Here is a 15,545-nt window from a genome sequence, read left to right as displayed (position 1 = left end):
TCCCTTTTCTGTGTAATGTCCCTCCCACGGGTTTCACTTGCAGAGCTGTACGACTCTGGCAGGGTGGCCATTTAGAAATCTTTTCCTTGCTTTTCTTTTCACCTGGCCCCAGCGTTAGGACCGTTTGGGTGTTTCAGTGTGTGTGTTTTCCCATTTGGAGGCATTTGAAGTTTGGAAGGGAGCTGAAAGAGGCGTCTTTTTCACAAGCAAGTTGGCTTTCTGCACAGGTAGGGGCTGCATAAAGAGAGACTGCCTCCTGGCGGGGCTGCAGTGGCTCTTCACAGGGGCAGTCCCACTGTATATTGGTACCAGAGTTTTGCCGGCCTCCTTTCGTGGGCTGACCTGGCTCCTCTCTTTAGGAGACTGGTGACCCCAAACTTCCCAGGAACCATCATAGCGAGGCCAACCTGAGCACAGACACCTGCTCAGCACCCTGGGTGCAGCCCTGAACTCCAGCAATCAGCTACGCTCAGCTGCCCACCCAACAAGCATTACAAGCAGGAGCCTTCGTGCCCCGTGTGTTCAGGTCGCTCCCAGCGCCAGCTTTAAACTCCGCTGCTCAGTTCTAAGCTTTGGCTACACGGGGCAGCCTGGAGCTCAGCCAATGCCTCCCGTTGCTGGCTGCGCTTCCCGCCTCCTCGTGGCAGGTTCACACCCCGCAGGCAGATCTCTGAACCGGAGCCGAACTGCTCTCAAATCCAGCGCTTAGCAGCAGCTTTGCTAGGAAAGTGCTGACGTCCCAAGCAACGTAAGAGCCAGAGCGCTGTGTGCGGGATCTTCTATCGGTCCCCTCACCGTGGTGTCTGTCAGGCACAAGGGAAAACCAGGGAAATGTTTTCATGGCGTTTATGGCAGAAGGGGCCATTAGCTCAGCTAGTCTGACCCCGAATAACACAGAATTACACCATGACACACACTGATCCCACAGACCTTAGATAGATCAAAGCGTCTCAGCCCTCAGGAAGGAGGCTAAACTGGGTGCCAGAGGCAGCGAACAAGGGGCCCCCAAGGCAATGGCAGGGAGCTGACGAGGTGAAATATGCCCCGATGATCCCAGCAGGCGACCCACCCCCATGCTGCAGAGGTGGGAGTCCCTGTTCCTCCTGCCCTTAAGAATCTCTGGTGGTAAGTGGGTCCCCGCAGTTCCCCAGATAAGAATCCTCCATGTGGTTTCCCTGGCTTCACCTCCAGATAAGAACATTGTGTGGAGGGGGTGGGAGGAAGGTTGTCTGGCAGATCTGTAAAGGGGGACTGTGTCTCCCTGTCTGGCCCAGGCTCCTTGGAGGAAGTGATCTCAGTGTGACTGGCTGTCTCCATTCCTCCCACCCATAAGAATCCCTGGTGTGTGGGTGCACCCTAGACCATTAAGGATCTCTGGTGGGTGGGTGTCTCTCTCCCCTAGTCAGGATCTCTGGGCCGTGCCTGTATAAAAAGAGACTTTGACTCACCCAGGCTGGGCTGCCATCATGGAACAGACCAGGTCCTTCTGTGGAGGGTTTGTGTTCCTCCAAGGACGTGATCTCAGTGTGTGTGGGTGTCCCTGTCCCTTCAACCCTTAACAATCCCTGGTGCGTGGGTGTGCTGGGCCCCATTATAATCCCCTCTGTCTTACCCCCCATGAGGGATCCGGTGGATGTGGGGGTTCTCCACGCTATGGGGGGTGTCTGGTGCCCCTGTCCCTGCTGGTTAATAGTGGAGTGTGTGGGTGTCCCCCTGCCCATTAAGGATCCGTGTTATGTGGATGCCCCCGTTCTTCTCATTAAGAATGGTGAAATGGAGCATATGGGTGTGTCCCCCCACCCCATGAACTAGCTCCCGTGTGTGGTTCCCCTGCCCCCATCCAGGCTCTGTGGTGTGTGAGTGCCGCTGTTCCTCTGTTCAAGATCCGTGGGGCAGGGGGCAGCCCTCCACCCAAGTCAGAATCCCCAGCGTGTGGGTGCTCCCAGCCCCCCTCCAGGCTCTGTGGGGGGTGTCTAAAAAGAGACCGTGTCTCACTGTCTTGCCCAGGCTACGCTGCAGGGGCTATTCACAGGTGCAATCCCACGACTGATCAGCACAGGAGTTTTGACCTGCTCCATTTCTGACCTGGGCCGGTTCACCCCTCCTTAGGCAACCTGAGACCCCAAGCTTCCTTGGGATCATCATATTGATGCTGAACTTAGTGTGGACACCCAATCGGCACAACCCCCTACAGCCCAGAACTCCTGAGCTCAAGGGATATGCCAGCCTCAGCCTCCCCAGGAGCTGGGATCACAGGCACCAGCCATGGGGCCTGGCTTGCTTTGCAGTTTGGCAGCTGGAGCTTTAAACTCTGCTTGTGAGCTCTGTGCCTTGGCCAGACGGGGACAGCCTGGAACTGGGAAATGCTCCTGCTTCCCCGCCCCATCTCATGTCGAGCTGCAGGCGCTGCTGTCCTCTCAGGTAAGATCCCGGATGTTTCGGGGCCCCCCATCCCCCGGCCCAGGTGTCCGGGTACCTCTGCCCCCCTACAGAATCCTGGATGAGTGGGTGTCCGGCCCTCTGCAGAGGATCCCGGAGTGTGGATGCCCTTGTCCCCTACAACATCCTGGGTGTGGGTGCCACTCTCCCCGTAGATCTCTGGTGGGTTTGTCCCCAGGGTGTGAGCGCTCCCATCCCCGATACAGGCTGGGGGTATAACTGGCTCTCCCTGTCCTGCCCAGGTGGTGCTACAGGAGCTGTTCACAGGGGCAGCAACCCCACTGTCACCCTGCAGCTTTACCCTGCTCCAGGGGTGACCTACTTCACCCTCCTGGGGGAGTCCGGGGACCCCGAACTGCCCAGAATCCCCGGATTGATGTCGCGATTAGCACAGACACCGGCTCAGCCTGGCAGGGAGCTGCCCTGAGCCCTGACACCCAGCTTCCTCCGCCTCCTGCTGCACAGCGAGGATCCCACGCGAGAGCCTTTGTGCCCCGCGTGTCCAGCCAGGGCCCTCCCAGCTCCAGCTTTCAACTCTGCTTGTCAGCTCTCCTCTCCAGCCACACGGGGGCAGCACTAACGGCCTCATCTAAATTTGACCCTTCAGACCGCAGATTATAACCCAGCGGGCAGATTATAGCCCAGGAAGCCAAATCCTTCCCAAACTGAGACAGTTGAAGCAGAAGATCCCCTTGGAAAGATCATGATTTTTGCCTTTAAAACCAAGGAAAATGTACATTGGTCTCTTCTGTCTACAGCGAGAGATTGAAGAAACTCAATTGATTTCATTGACTGGAGGTTAAGAGGGGATTTAGTCACTGATATTAAATACACAGTTATAAAAATTCCCAGAGGGGGGAATATAAGATTTGAAAGGGTTCTTAAATTCACCAGACAAAGGTTGAACACGACCCCTTGGTTTGCAGTCAATGTCACAAAACCCCAACTGGAAATTACCAATTTTTAACAGTGAGGCTAATTATCTAGTGGCACAAGTTCTGCGCAGGAATAGGTAAAATCCCCATCACTGCCCTGTGTAAATCAAGAACGCAGCTCTTGCTGCAAGACACCTGGTGTGTGAGTGTCCCTGTTCGCCCTTCAGAACCTCTGGTACATGGTGCTTCCTCCTCCCAGTTCAAGATCCCCATCATGTGGGTGCTCCCATCCAGGATCTCTGGTGGGTGTCTCTGTCCCCACCCCATGAACTAGCTCCCGTGTGTGGTTTCCTGCCTGCCCCCATCCAGGATCTGTGGGTGTCTCTGTTCCCCTTTTCAAGATCTGTGTTGCTTGGGTGCGTCCTCACCCCAAGTCAGAATCCCCAGCGTGTGGGTGCTCCCATCCCCTCCAGGCTCTGCGGGGGGTGTCTGTATACAAAGAGACCGTGTCTCACTGTCTTGCCCAGGCTATGCTGCAGGGACTATTCACAGGTGTGATCCCACTACTGCTCAGCAGGGGAGTTTTGACCTGCTCCATTTCCGACCTGGGCCGGTTCACCCCTCCTTAGGCAACCTGGGGACCCTAAGCTTCCCCAGGATCACCATATTGATGCTGAACTTAGTGCGGACACCCGATCGGCACAGCCCCCTGCAGCCCAGAACTCCTGAGCTCAAGCGATCTGCTGGCTTCAGCCTCCCCAGGCGCTGGGATCACAGGCACCAGCCAGGAGCCCGGCTTGTTTTGCTGTCTGGCAGCCTGCTTTAAACTCTGCTTGTGAGCTCTGTGCCTGGGCCAGACGGGACAGCCTGGAACTGGGAAATGCTCCTGCTCCTCGCCCCGCCTCATGTCGAGCTGCAGGCACCGCTGTCCTCCCAGGTAAGATCCCGGATGTTTGGTGCCCCCATCCCCGTCCAGGAGCCCAGGTGTCCGGTACCTCTGCCCCCATACAGAATCCTGGCTCTGTGGGTGTCCGTCCTCTGCAGAGGATACCGAGCGTGGATGCCCTTGTCCCCTACAAGATCCTGAGTGTGTGGGTGCCACTCTCCCCTAGAAGATCTCGGGTGCGTGGTGGGTGCCCTGTTCGCCCTTACAGCATCCCTGGTGCACGGGGCCTCCTCCGTCCCAACTCAGGCCCCAGGGTGTGAGCGCCCCATCCCCGATACAGGCTGGGGCGGGGGAGGGGTATAACGGGGTCTCCTGTCCTGCCCAGGCGGTGCTACAGCAGCTGTTCACAGGGGCAGCAACCCCACTGTCACCCTGCAGCTTTAACCTGCTCCAGGGGTGACCCATGCGGGTCAGGAGTGAGGGGCACCAGCAGAGCTGAGAGTCTGGAGGTCAGGACTGGGATAGCAGGGGCTGCGGGTCGGGAGTGAGGGGCACCGTCAGAGCTGGTTGACGCCTAAGGAGCTGCGGGTCGGGAGTGAGGGGCACCAGCAGCGCAGTAACTGGGGAGCTCAGCGAGGAATCGAGGGGCTGCGGGTCAGGAGTGAGGGGCACCAGCAGAGCTGTGAGGCTGGAGGTCAGGACTGGGATAGTAGGGGCTGCGGGTCGGGAGTGAGGGGCACTGGCAGCGCAGTAACTGGGGAGCTCAGCGGGAAATCCAGGGGCTGCGGGTCGGGAGTGAGGGGCACCAGCAGAGCTCTTGGTGTGAGATCAGGACTGGGATAGCAGGGGCCGTGGTCGGGAGTGAGGGGCACCGGTAGAGCTGAAGGAAGCCCAGGGTCTGTGGGCCAGGAGTGAGGGGCACCTGCAGCACAGTGACTGGGAGCTCTGCGGGAAGCCCAGTCGCTGCAAGTCGGGAGTGAGGGGCACCAGCAGAGCTGTGGATCTGGAGATCAGGATTGGGATAGGAGGGGCTGAGGGTCGGGAGTGAGGCAGCAGCAGAGCAGGAGGGAGACCAGGGGCTGCACGTCGGGAGTGAGGGGCACCAGCAGAGCTGTGGTTGTGGAGATCAGGATTGGGATAGGAGGGGCTGTGGGTCGGGAGGCGGCACCAGCAGAGCTGTGAGTCTGGAGGTCAGGTCTGGGATAGTAGGGCCATGGTCGGGAGTGAGGGGCACCAGCAGAGCGGTGAGTCTGGAGGTCAGGTCTGGGATAGTAGGGGCTGCGGGTCGGGAGCGAGGCACCGCAGCGCAGTAACTGGGGAGCCCAGCGAGGAATCCAGGGGCTGCGGGTCGGGAGTGAGGGGCACCGGTAGCACAGTGACTGGGAGCTCTGCGGGAAGCCCAGTTGCTACAGGTTGGGAGTGAGGGGCACCGCCAGAGCTGGAGGGAGCGAGGGGCTGCATGTCGGGAGTGAGGGGCACCAGCAGAACTGTGGGTCTGGAGATCAGGATTGGGATAGCAGGGGCTGCGGGTCGGGAGTGAGGGGCACCGCCAGTGCTGGGGTAACCAAGGGGCTGCGGGTCGGGAGTGAGGGGCACCAGCAGAGCTGTGGGGCTGGAGGTCAGCACTGGGATACTATCCAGCCTGATGGTAAGCGATGCCCAGCTGACCCCATGGCTAGTACGCCCTGCTCCACCCACGGCCGGGCTGGGAGTCAGGACTCCTGGTTCTTCTCCCCAGCTGTGGGAGGCAGTGCAGGCTAGTGGTTAGAGTGGGGGTTGGGAGCCAGGGTATCCGGTCCCACCGCTGGCTCTGGGAAGGGAGTGGGGCGAGTCGTGGTGCCCCCGGCTTGAAGTGGTTTCCATCCTGTGCAGGGTTTACAGGTTTGTTCACTGGCCTCAGCACCTCCCACTGTACAAATTGTCCCAGTGCCACTGGGTCTAGTGGTTAGAGCCGGGAGGCCGGGAGCCAGGCAGGGGCGGGGTGTAAGGGGCCCGGGAGGCACCTGGCCTGCCCACCCAGAGGCCCTGCTCCCACTGGCCCTCTCCCGCAAGGCCCCATCTCACTTCTGCCCTTCCCTGGCTCCATCCGGCCACATGGGGCCGTGGGAGAGGCCGGGGTGCAAATGGCAGAGAGGCAGGCGGGGGCCTTGGGGTGGGGCGAAGAGGTACAAGTGGCAGGGCCTGCAAGAGACGTGAGAGGTCGGCGGGGGGTCAGGAGTGGAACAAAGGGGTCCTGAGGGGGCGGGCGGGGCTGAAGGGGAGTGGGCGGGGTGGAGGGGCGTGTGGCGGGGCTTGGCAGGAGGAGGCTGAGTGGCAGCAGGCCTTGGGGCAGGGCCACAGTCCGGGCCCGCCCAGCCTCCCAAGTGGAGGAGTCCTGCTGCCCATGGAGCCAGGACTCCTGGGTTCTATTCCTGGCTCTCCCACAGACTCCCAATCTGAGCTGGTGCAGCCCATTTCGCCCTCCCTGGTGCCTCAGTTTCCCCGTGTGAGACGGGTCCCAGTGTGAACGGCTGCAGCGCCGTGGAGAATCTCCCCTTCTCCTGGCGGCTCCTGGTAGCTCTGGGGAAGCAGCCAACTGCTGCAGCCCCTGGCTCCCGCCTGGGCAGCCCGGTGGGGGTGGGATCTGGGCAATGGAAGAAGGAATCTCTTCCCCACCCCACCCCGGGACATGGGGAGGCTGGTGCCGGGGCAGGAGTCCTGCAGCCCTCGCAGGGGAGAAGGGGCAGGTTCCCGGCTTGGCTGCTGATGGGGCGGTGGGGGCACTGCTGGATGGGGCTCCCCTGCGGGGTGGAGATGGAGCACGCATGCCTGCTGGGAGCGGACGTCCTCTGGATGGGGAGGGTGACACTGGCCAAATTGTGGGAGCTCTGTCCCCAGACAAGGGAGGGGCCTCTCAGCCTTGCCGGCTCGCCTCTTTCACCAGGATCGCCCAGCACCTGGCCTGGCCCAGACCCCCTTCCTCAGCGCCAGCAGCTGCCCACTGTGGGGAGTGGAGCGGCCGGGTGGGGCCTCTGCCCCCGGGAGCAGGGCCGGGCACTGGGGCAGGGGCTGTGATGGGGAGGTGGGTTGAGAGATGTCGGGGGCAGCTGGGACTCAGGGGAATGGGGCAGGCTGCAGGAGGAAGTGTGGGGCCACCGAGGGGAGCTGGGGGCTGGGAAGCTGGGGGGACACAGATGGGGGTAGTGGTGACACTGCAGGGGGCTGCTCAAGAGGCAGTGGGTTGGGGGCAGGGCGGGAGCTCAGACAGGGGTGGGGTCAGGCTGTTGCGGGTCTCCTGTGAATGGCACCAGACTGCAGGAACCCCTGCCGGCAGCCCTGCTGGGCTCTGGTCAGTGCAGCCCCATGCACCCTGCTGGGGGTCTGGTCAGTGCAGCCCCGATGCACACTGCTGGGATCTGGTCACTGCAGCCCCCGATGCACACTGCTGGGGGCTCTGGTCACTGCAGCCCCTGATGCACCCTGCTGGGGTCTGGTCACTGCAGCCCCCTGCTGCACACTGCTGGGGCTCTGGTCACTGCAGCCCCCGCTGCACACTGCTGGGGGCTCTGGTCACTGCAGCCCCCGATGCACCCTGCTGGGGTCTGGTCACTGCAGCCCCAACCTCACACTGGAACTGGGCGGGGAAGGTTTCTTCTCGCGCCCCATTGGTCAGGGCTCTGCCTCCTCTTCCTATTGGCTGTCTCGGAGAGGCGGAGTTTCGAGAGGGCGTCACGTGGCCTTGAAGCGTTCGCGAGGCGGCTCCTGAGCAGCCCGACCCCCGAGCTCCTCCCCACTGCCGCCCATCCCCTCTCTGCCCCGCCCCCAACCCCTGAGCTCCTCCCCACTGCCGCCCATCCCCTCTCTGCCCCGCCCCAAACACACCCCCAGCTCCCTCCCCACTGCCGCCCCTCCCCTCCTCCCCGCCCCCAACCCCTGAGCTCCCTCCCCACTGCCGCCCATCCCCTCCTCCCCGCCCCCAACCCCTGAGCTCCTCCCCACTGCCGCCCATCCCCTCTCTGCCCCTGCCCCCAACCCCTGAGCCCTCCCCAGTGCTGCCCTCCCCTCTCTGCCCTGCCCCCAAACCCCCGGAGCGCCCCTCCCAGTGCCGCCCATCCCCTCTCTGCCCCGCCCCAACCCCTGAGCTCTCCCTCCCACTGCCGCCCTCCCCTCTCTGCCCCGCCCCAACCCCTGAGCTCCCCTCCCCAGTGCCGCCCATCCCCTCTCTGCCCCGCCCCAACCCCGAGCTCCTCCCCACTGCCGCCCATCCCCTGTGCCCCCGCCCCACCCCCGAGCTCCCTCCCCACTGCCGCCCATCGCCCCTGCCCTGCCCCCAACCCCTGAGCGCTCCTCCCCGGTGCCGCCCATCCCCTCTCTGCCCCGCCCCAAACACCACCCCGAGCTCCTCCCCACTGCCGCCCATCCCCTCTCTGTCCCGCCCCAACCCCACCCCGTGGTCCCCATCCCCAGCGCCGCCTCCCCTCTTCTGCCCCCTTCCCCAACACCCCCAAGCTCCCCTCCCCAGTGCCGCCTCCCCTCTTCTGCCCCCATCCCCAACACCCCCAGCCCTCTCCCCAGTGCCGCCCATCCCCTCTTCTGCCCCCCCCAAACACCCCAGCTCCTCCCAGTGCCGCCCTCCCTCTCTGCCCCTGCCCCAACACCCCCGAGCTCCTCGATGCCGCCCATCCCCTCTTCTGCTCCCGAACTCAAACACCCCCGAGCTCCCTCCCCAGTGCCGCCCATCCCCTCTTCTGTCCCCGCCCCATCATCCCCGAGGACCCCTCCCCAGTGCCGCCCATCCCCCTCTTCTGCCCCAGCCCCAAACACCCCCCCGAGGCCCCCTCCCCCAGTGCCGCCCATCCCCCCTCTGCCCCCGCCCCCAAACACCCCCCCGAGCTCCCCCGATGCCGCCCATCCCCCTCTGCCCCCGCCCCAACACCCCTGAGCTCCTCCCCAGTGCCGCCCATCCCCTCTCTACCCCGCCCCAAACACACCCCGAGCTCCTCCCCAGTGCCGCCCATCCCCTCTACCCCGCCCCAAAACACCCCGAGAACCCAATCCCCAGTGCCGCCCATCCCCTCTCTACCCCGCCCAAACACCCCGAGAACCCAATCCCAGTGCCGCCCATCCCCTCTCTGCCCCGTGCCCAACCCCCTGAGCCCTCCCGATGCCGCCCATCCCCTCTTCTGCCCCGCCCCAACACCCCCAAGCTCCCCTCCCCAGTGCCGCCCATCCCCTCTTCTGCCCCCGCCCCAAACACACCCCGACACTGCTCCTGGTTTTGGGAGGGGAACAGGAGAAAGGACAAAAGAAGCAAGAGACGAAGAGAAAGGAGGGAGGGATGGATGGAGGAAAAGGTGAAACAAAAAGAACAAACCCTAATGTCCCCAGTGATTTTAAGGGACAAAATCCAAGGTACGAATAAAATTCTGCCTCCTTAAGCTCGTGTTTTCCATGCCTAGAATTCAACTGTCACCAGATGGATCAGACTGAACAGGTTTCAAACCTCGAGGAGGCTCTTACCTTCTAAACAGGGACGGCTGTTTTCTAGTAAAATCAGGAAAAGGGAAGGAGAAAACTCGAAAGAGGTTCCTCCTGGCGCTCACGTACGTGAACCCGAATACTCTCTCAGTCCTCAAAGAGAGACCTGGAGAAGGAGACTTGCTGAAGCAAAGCCACAGGGTCTCTGAGGTTTCCCTGGCCCCTCGCCCCTGTCCTGCCTGGCTGATGTCAGCATCTCTCTGTGAGGTCACCACCTCCCCACCACCTTGACCAATAGTCTGAGGTCCTGCCAAAGGCCTTTGTGATGTCACTGCCACACCCTCCCTTGCGGTGCTAATGTCCTGCCCCTGGCCAGGCACTTTGGAGGTTTGAGCTACTCCTGTGGATCACCCACCAAGGAGCGCTCGTTCTAGGAAGCAAGCCGCTAGACAGGAAAACATCAGACGCTGCTCCCAATGCTACACTCAGTTTTTCAGAAATTAGTCGACTTTATGACCAGAAGAGACCATTAGAGCATCTAATCTGACCCCCTGCATATCACAGGCCTCCTGTATGACACAAGAGCTACTTTTGGGCAAACACATTCCAGAAAGGCATCTAGTCTTTATTAAGTGACATCAGGAGATGGTGAATCCACCACTTTCCTTGGTAGCTTGTTCCTGTGGTGAATCATCCTTGCTGTTGAAGATTTGTGTCTTATTTGTAATATGAATTTGTCTCTTTACACCTTCCAGCCACTGGGTCTTGTTATTCCTTTATCTGCTAGATTAAAGAGCCCTTTAATACACAACCTTTTCTCTCCATTAAGGCCCTTCAACACTTCAATGAAGTCACCTTTCAATCTCTTTTGATAAGCTAAACAGGTTGAGCTGTTTCAATAGCTCACTAGAAGGCATTTTTTCCAGCCTCAGAACATTTGTCATCAGACTCTGAACTGCAGCTGGATGTGGTTCTTGTTCTTCTGCACAACATAGCTCCTGGAGAAGAGGGATCTGTAAATGTGCATTCATATGACACCTGTTTAATTGATGAAAACATAAACTGACACTTAGAGGATTGGAAACTGATTTCAGCGGATGGACAGCTTTGCTAGGTTTTTATGCATTTGGACAGCGAAATCTGAGCGTTTACATTCATATCAAGCACTCCTGTATAGAGGAGCCCTGAACAGAATGGAGAATGGAATGAAATGTTTTCCTTTTTTAAAAAAAGGAAAGAAGGTTATAAGAGAACACTGGGGTTTAAACTGAGGATCACTGGAGCTGCAATCAACCACTCTACCACTGAGGTATACCAGCACAATGAGCTGAGTAGGGAATTGTGATTTTCAGGACTTTGAAGGACAAACCCTGCTTCATCGAGGTCCTTTGCCATTCCCAGACCACAGGTGGTTTTAAAAATGGGGTTTGATTAAACTTCTTAAATGTGGCAAACACCACAGCTATGCACTCACTGATATAGCTTCTCCCACTGACATAGCTGCCACCTCTGGGGAAGTGGATTAACTACACCCACAGGAAAACTCTCTCCTTTAGCACAGAGCAGTGGTTCTCGCTGTGGATCAGGACCCCAAAGTGATGTGACCCTGTTTTAATGGGGTTGCCAGGCTGGCATTAGACTTGTTTGGGCCTGGGGCTGAAGCCAAACGTCTGAGCCCCACCACCCAGGGCTGAATCCTCAAGCTCTGATTTGCCCTCCCTAACTGGGGCAGAGCTCAGGCTTTGTCTCCCTGCCTCTGCTCAGTTTCTGAGGAGCTTGATCCTCTTCCAGGGCCATGTAGTGAGTTTATTTTGGCAGAAGGAGGTTGTAGTGAAAGGAAGTTTGAGAAACCCTGGCATAGAGCCTCTGAATATGTCTAGACTTGGCTCCTGTGGCAGATCAGAGACGGAAAGTGCAGCCATGGAGACACTACACACCAGCCTTGCCTAACAGGCAAGAATCAAACCTCCACAGAAAATGCCTGTTGCTTTCTACCCCATCTCCCTAAGCGCTCAGCTACCAACACTTAACAAAGGGGCTTTTCTACACTATGGTTCTGGTCTCACTGAAGGGTCATTTCCAATTGTTTGCTCAGATCAGCATTAGGAAAATGGTGCCCTGGGCAAAGCTTGTACTTTGGGCACTTCCCATTGCCCCTGGATGATCCCCACTCCCTTACCGCTAGCTCCTGCACTCCCAACCATTGCGCCTCCTTCACCCCTAACTCCTGCCCTCCGCCCTTATCTCCTGTGCCACCAGCCATTGCCCCGCCTCCTGCAGCCCCCGCATGGCCCAGTGCTAGGGCCCCGCGCTTGTCTCTCCCTTTCCCTGGGCTTTGCATCACTAGCTCCTGCTTAGTGAGTAGGGTCTAGTAGTTCCCAAAATGTGGGCATGACTCCTAGGGGACACAGAGAACATGCATGGGGCACCTCAGGGCCTGAGCCAGCCCCATGGAGGGAGCAGCACTCAGCCCCACTGAGCCCCAGCTCTTCTCCAACCCCACTCAGCCTGGGCCCCTGGCTCCCAGCACGGGGCGGGCAGGGCAAGGGACAGACCAGGCAGAGCGGACAGGGTGGGGGAGGGACACCGGGGCGGGGCTGGCGGGAGGGTCACAGCGGGGGACACTGCGGGGCAGGTTGGGGGCTGAGGGCTTGTGGGGCTGCTCCCAGGCAGCCCAGCCCCGCCCCTGCTGCTGCCCCCAGGCCCAGCTGGGGTGAAGCCTTTCACTCTGCGCTGCCTCTGCCCTGCGCCCCGGATCCCACGCTGGATTCGAATCCCAACGGCCGCAGCGCGCCCGGCAGGCGGGGTGGGCAGCGGCCTCGGCGAGGGAACCAGGGCCTCCTCCACGCGCCGAAGTCCCTGTCCCGCGCCTCCGCCAATCAGGAGCGGGAGGGGCGCGCGAAGGACGAGCCACGCCCCCTCCTCCAATAGAGGCCGCAGAGAGAGAGAGAGAGAGAGAGAGAGAGAACTACGCTCCCAGAGTGCACCGGGAGGGGGCGCGTTGTCTGAGCAACCTGCCTGTCACTTCCGCCTGAGACGAGCCAGGAACCACAACTCCCAGCCTGCCCCGGGCGCCCGCCTCTCCAGCCCAGGTGAGGGCGGGTCCCTGGGTCAACCTGACACCCCAACGCAACTCCTCATCCCCGCCCCGCCCCCAGAGAGCCGGCCCTGCCTCCGGCTCCTGACCAGAACTCGCGTGTCCCTTGGCCTGTCTCTCCCCACTCGGGGTGGGGCTGTTGGATGGAGCCATATGGAAATATGGGGAGGGCAGGGCTGGAGCCAGGACTCCTGGGTTCTCCCCAGCTCTGGGAGGGGAGGAGGCGAGGGGCAGAGTGGGGAGGGGCCAGGTGCCTGCTGCCCTCGCAGCGACCAGCAGAGCCCCCTGCCGCTTGCCCCAACCACGCGCTGTGTGCTGGGTGCCTGAGCCGCCCCAGTTCCAGCCCTCTGCCCAGGCAGCCCCCAGCCTGACACACACACCCAGCCCCTGCACCTGCCCACCCCAGGGCTCCTCAGCCCAGAGGGGAGCCCCGGCTGAGTGGGGAATCAGAACTCCTGAAATTACCCTGGGACCAGCATGATCTGCCAGTGACAAAGTGTTGATCCCAGCCCCACTCCTGACATCCACACATACACCATCCCCATTCTGTGCACACACCTGGGTCACTGCGACACTGAATACTTCAATTGATGGGGGCCAGCACTATGGTTATGCCTTGCCCCCATGGCTATTTCTGCAGGGGCTGATTGGGGCACAGGGGCACAATCCAGTGCCAGCCAAGGGGGATCAGAGGTGGGGTTGGGGCTGTGGTTTCTGTACCACCCGGATTCTGGCACAGGCTCCTTCGAGGATTTGCATTTCTTGATAGTTTTCACCCCATCACTGCTTCCTGCCCAGCCTCCTCCTGCTGCAAGATGGTTCGGGGGTATAGGAAGAACCCAGGAGTCCTGGCCCCAGCCCCACCTGTGCTAAGCTATGAGACTCCACTCTAACCCCAGCACTGGGGAGTGGAACCTAGGAGTCCTGACATCCATCATCTTTTCCTCTAACCACTAGATCCCACTCTCACCCCTTTGTGGAGCTTCAGGACTCTGGTTCTGGGTCCTGCAACTCTGGGAGCAGAGTGGGGTCTAGTGGTTAGAGCAGGAGGAGCCAGGACTCCTGGGTTTTATTTCAGTGCTGCTGTGTGACACTGGGTCTGTTTTTCCCACTTTTGGGTGTGGAGCCTGTAAACTCTGGGGCAGGGCCTGTCTCTCGCTGTGTCTGGTGCAGCGCCTGGCTCCAACGGGGCCTGATCTCAGCTGGAGCAGGGACTTTCTTCTGTGTCTGTGCAGCTTCGGCACAAGCAGGGTTTGATTCTGCCCTGGTTTCTGTAGGTGCAGCCTCTGCAACACAGATTTTGACAAGTTTTCTCCTGATCAGCAAATGGATTAAGCACGTCTTCAGTGGGGTTGCAGGCTAGCAGGGAGCAGGCTGGCTGTGGGTGTCTTTGTGGCTGTCTGCTGGCCACACATAGGCATGGTCCTCTCCCTTCTTTTTGCCCCACCTCAGTTGCTCTGTGGCTTTTAAACCTTCCTTGAGCTGTCAGCACCAGCCGCCTCTGCTCTAGGTGCCCAGAGGAGGAGAGAGGTGCTGGCTCCAGCCTGGGACTCTGCCTCCCTCCCTGCCTAGCCCTGACTATCAAGCCTGGCCCTGGCTCCCTGGCCTCTCTTCCTTCAAGTGCCAGGTGGACAAGAGGTGGGCCATGGCTGCAAGCAAAATGGCCAAACAACCCAAGACCTTGGCATCCGGGTGGGCAAGTTACCCAGCAGGGGAGGGGAAAGATTGGCTCTTGTGCCAGCTGGAGACAGGGAAGTTGGAGCACTGTGAGCTTCAGGGCTTTAGCTACAAGCCAATACAAGGTCCCACTGAGATTTTAACTCAGATTGCAGGATTCAGAGTCCTGAGTGCTTCCTAAATACACCATGGGACCAGCTTCTGCTGCTTTCTCTCTGCACATTGGTGACCTCATGGGCTGGGCTTCCATGTATGTGACTGTTGGCCCCCTTACTAAAACTTAGTGGGGTTCGGCTGGCTAGTTCCCAGCACCAATAGAAGGGGAAGGGCCAATGGGGAAATCAGGACCCAAAGTGACTGACAGTTCCCAGTGGGCAATGGGGAGAGGCCAAAGCTCCAAGTTAGCCACACCGACAGGCCAGGCAGTGTAACATGAGGGAGCCCAGGTAGCTCAGTTGGTAGAGTGTCAGGCTCTTAATCTGAGGGTCCAGGGCCTCAAGGCCCTGGGTCTGGGTGCTCAGCTTGGTTGCCTGGTGTGCCAGGAGCCAAACTCTGTTCACAACCACATGCAGATTCCCAGAAGCTGTGGCCATCTCCTGGAAGCTGTTCTTTTCCTTAGCAGTCAGGAGAGAGGCCACATCCTCCATGAGAGCGGCAGGCAGAGCGCAGCCCTGGCTGTGAAGTGCTGTGGGGCCAGGTGCTGAGAAAGCCCAGAGGGGGAGCAGCAGAGATGGGGAAGGAGAGAGAGAAGCAATGAGACAGAGCATATGTGGGAAGGGCATCTGGTCTGGCTATTGGGGAACTTCCCTGCTTTATACACGACCCTGGCAATTGGCTGTAGAAAGGATCTGAGTCCTCACCCTCTTACCCAGAGGCTGCCTGACCTCGAGGACTGTTAGGATACAGATATTCAGGCCAGTCTGCAAAGGCCTGTACTTAAGAATTTAGGTGTATTTTTATCACTTAGCTAGTTATAAAGGTATAAAAGAAAGAATAAAAATCACTGTCTGTCTGTAGGCTTTCTCTCATCAGACAGTCTGAGGCCTGGTTCTTCGGCTACAGCAAGGCAGCTATAAGGTGGGAAGTATGGTCACATCCTCACATTCCCAACTAG

Source organism: Mauremys reevesii, linkage group 12, assembly GCF_016161935.1.
Source record: "Mauremys reevesii isolate NIE-2019 linkage group 12, ASM1616193v1, whole genome shotgun sequence".
Classification (NCBI taxonomy): domain Eukaryota; kingdom Metazoa; phylum Chordata; order Testudines; family Geoemydidae; genus Mauremys; species Mauremys reevesii.
The sequence above is the reverse complement of the archived record's forward strand: the minus strand, read 5'-3'. Positions refer to the sequence as shown.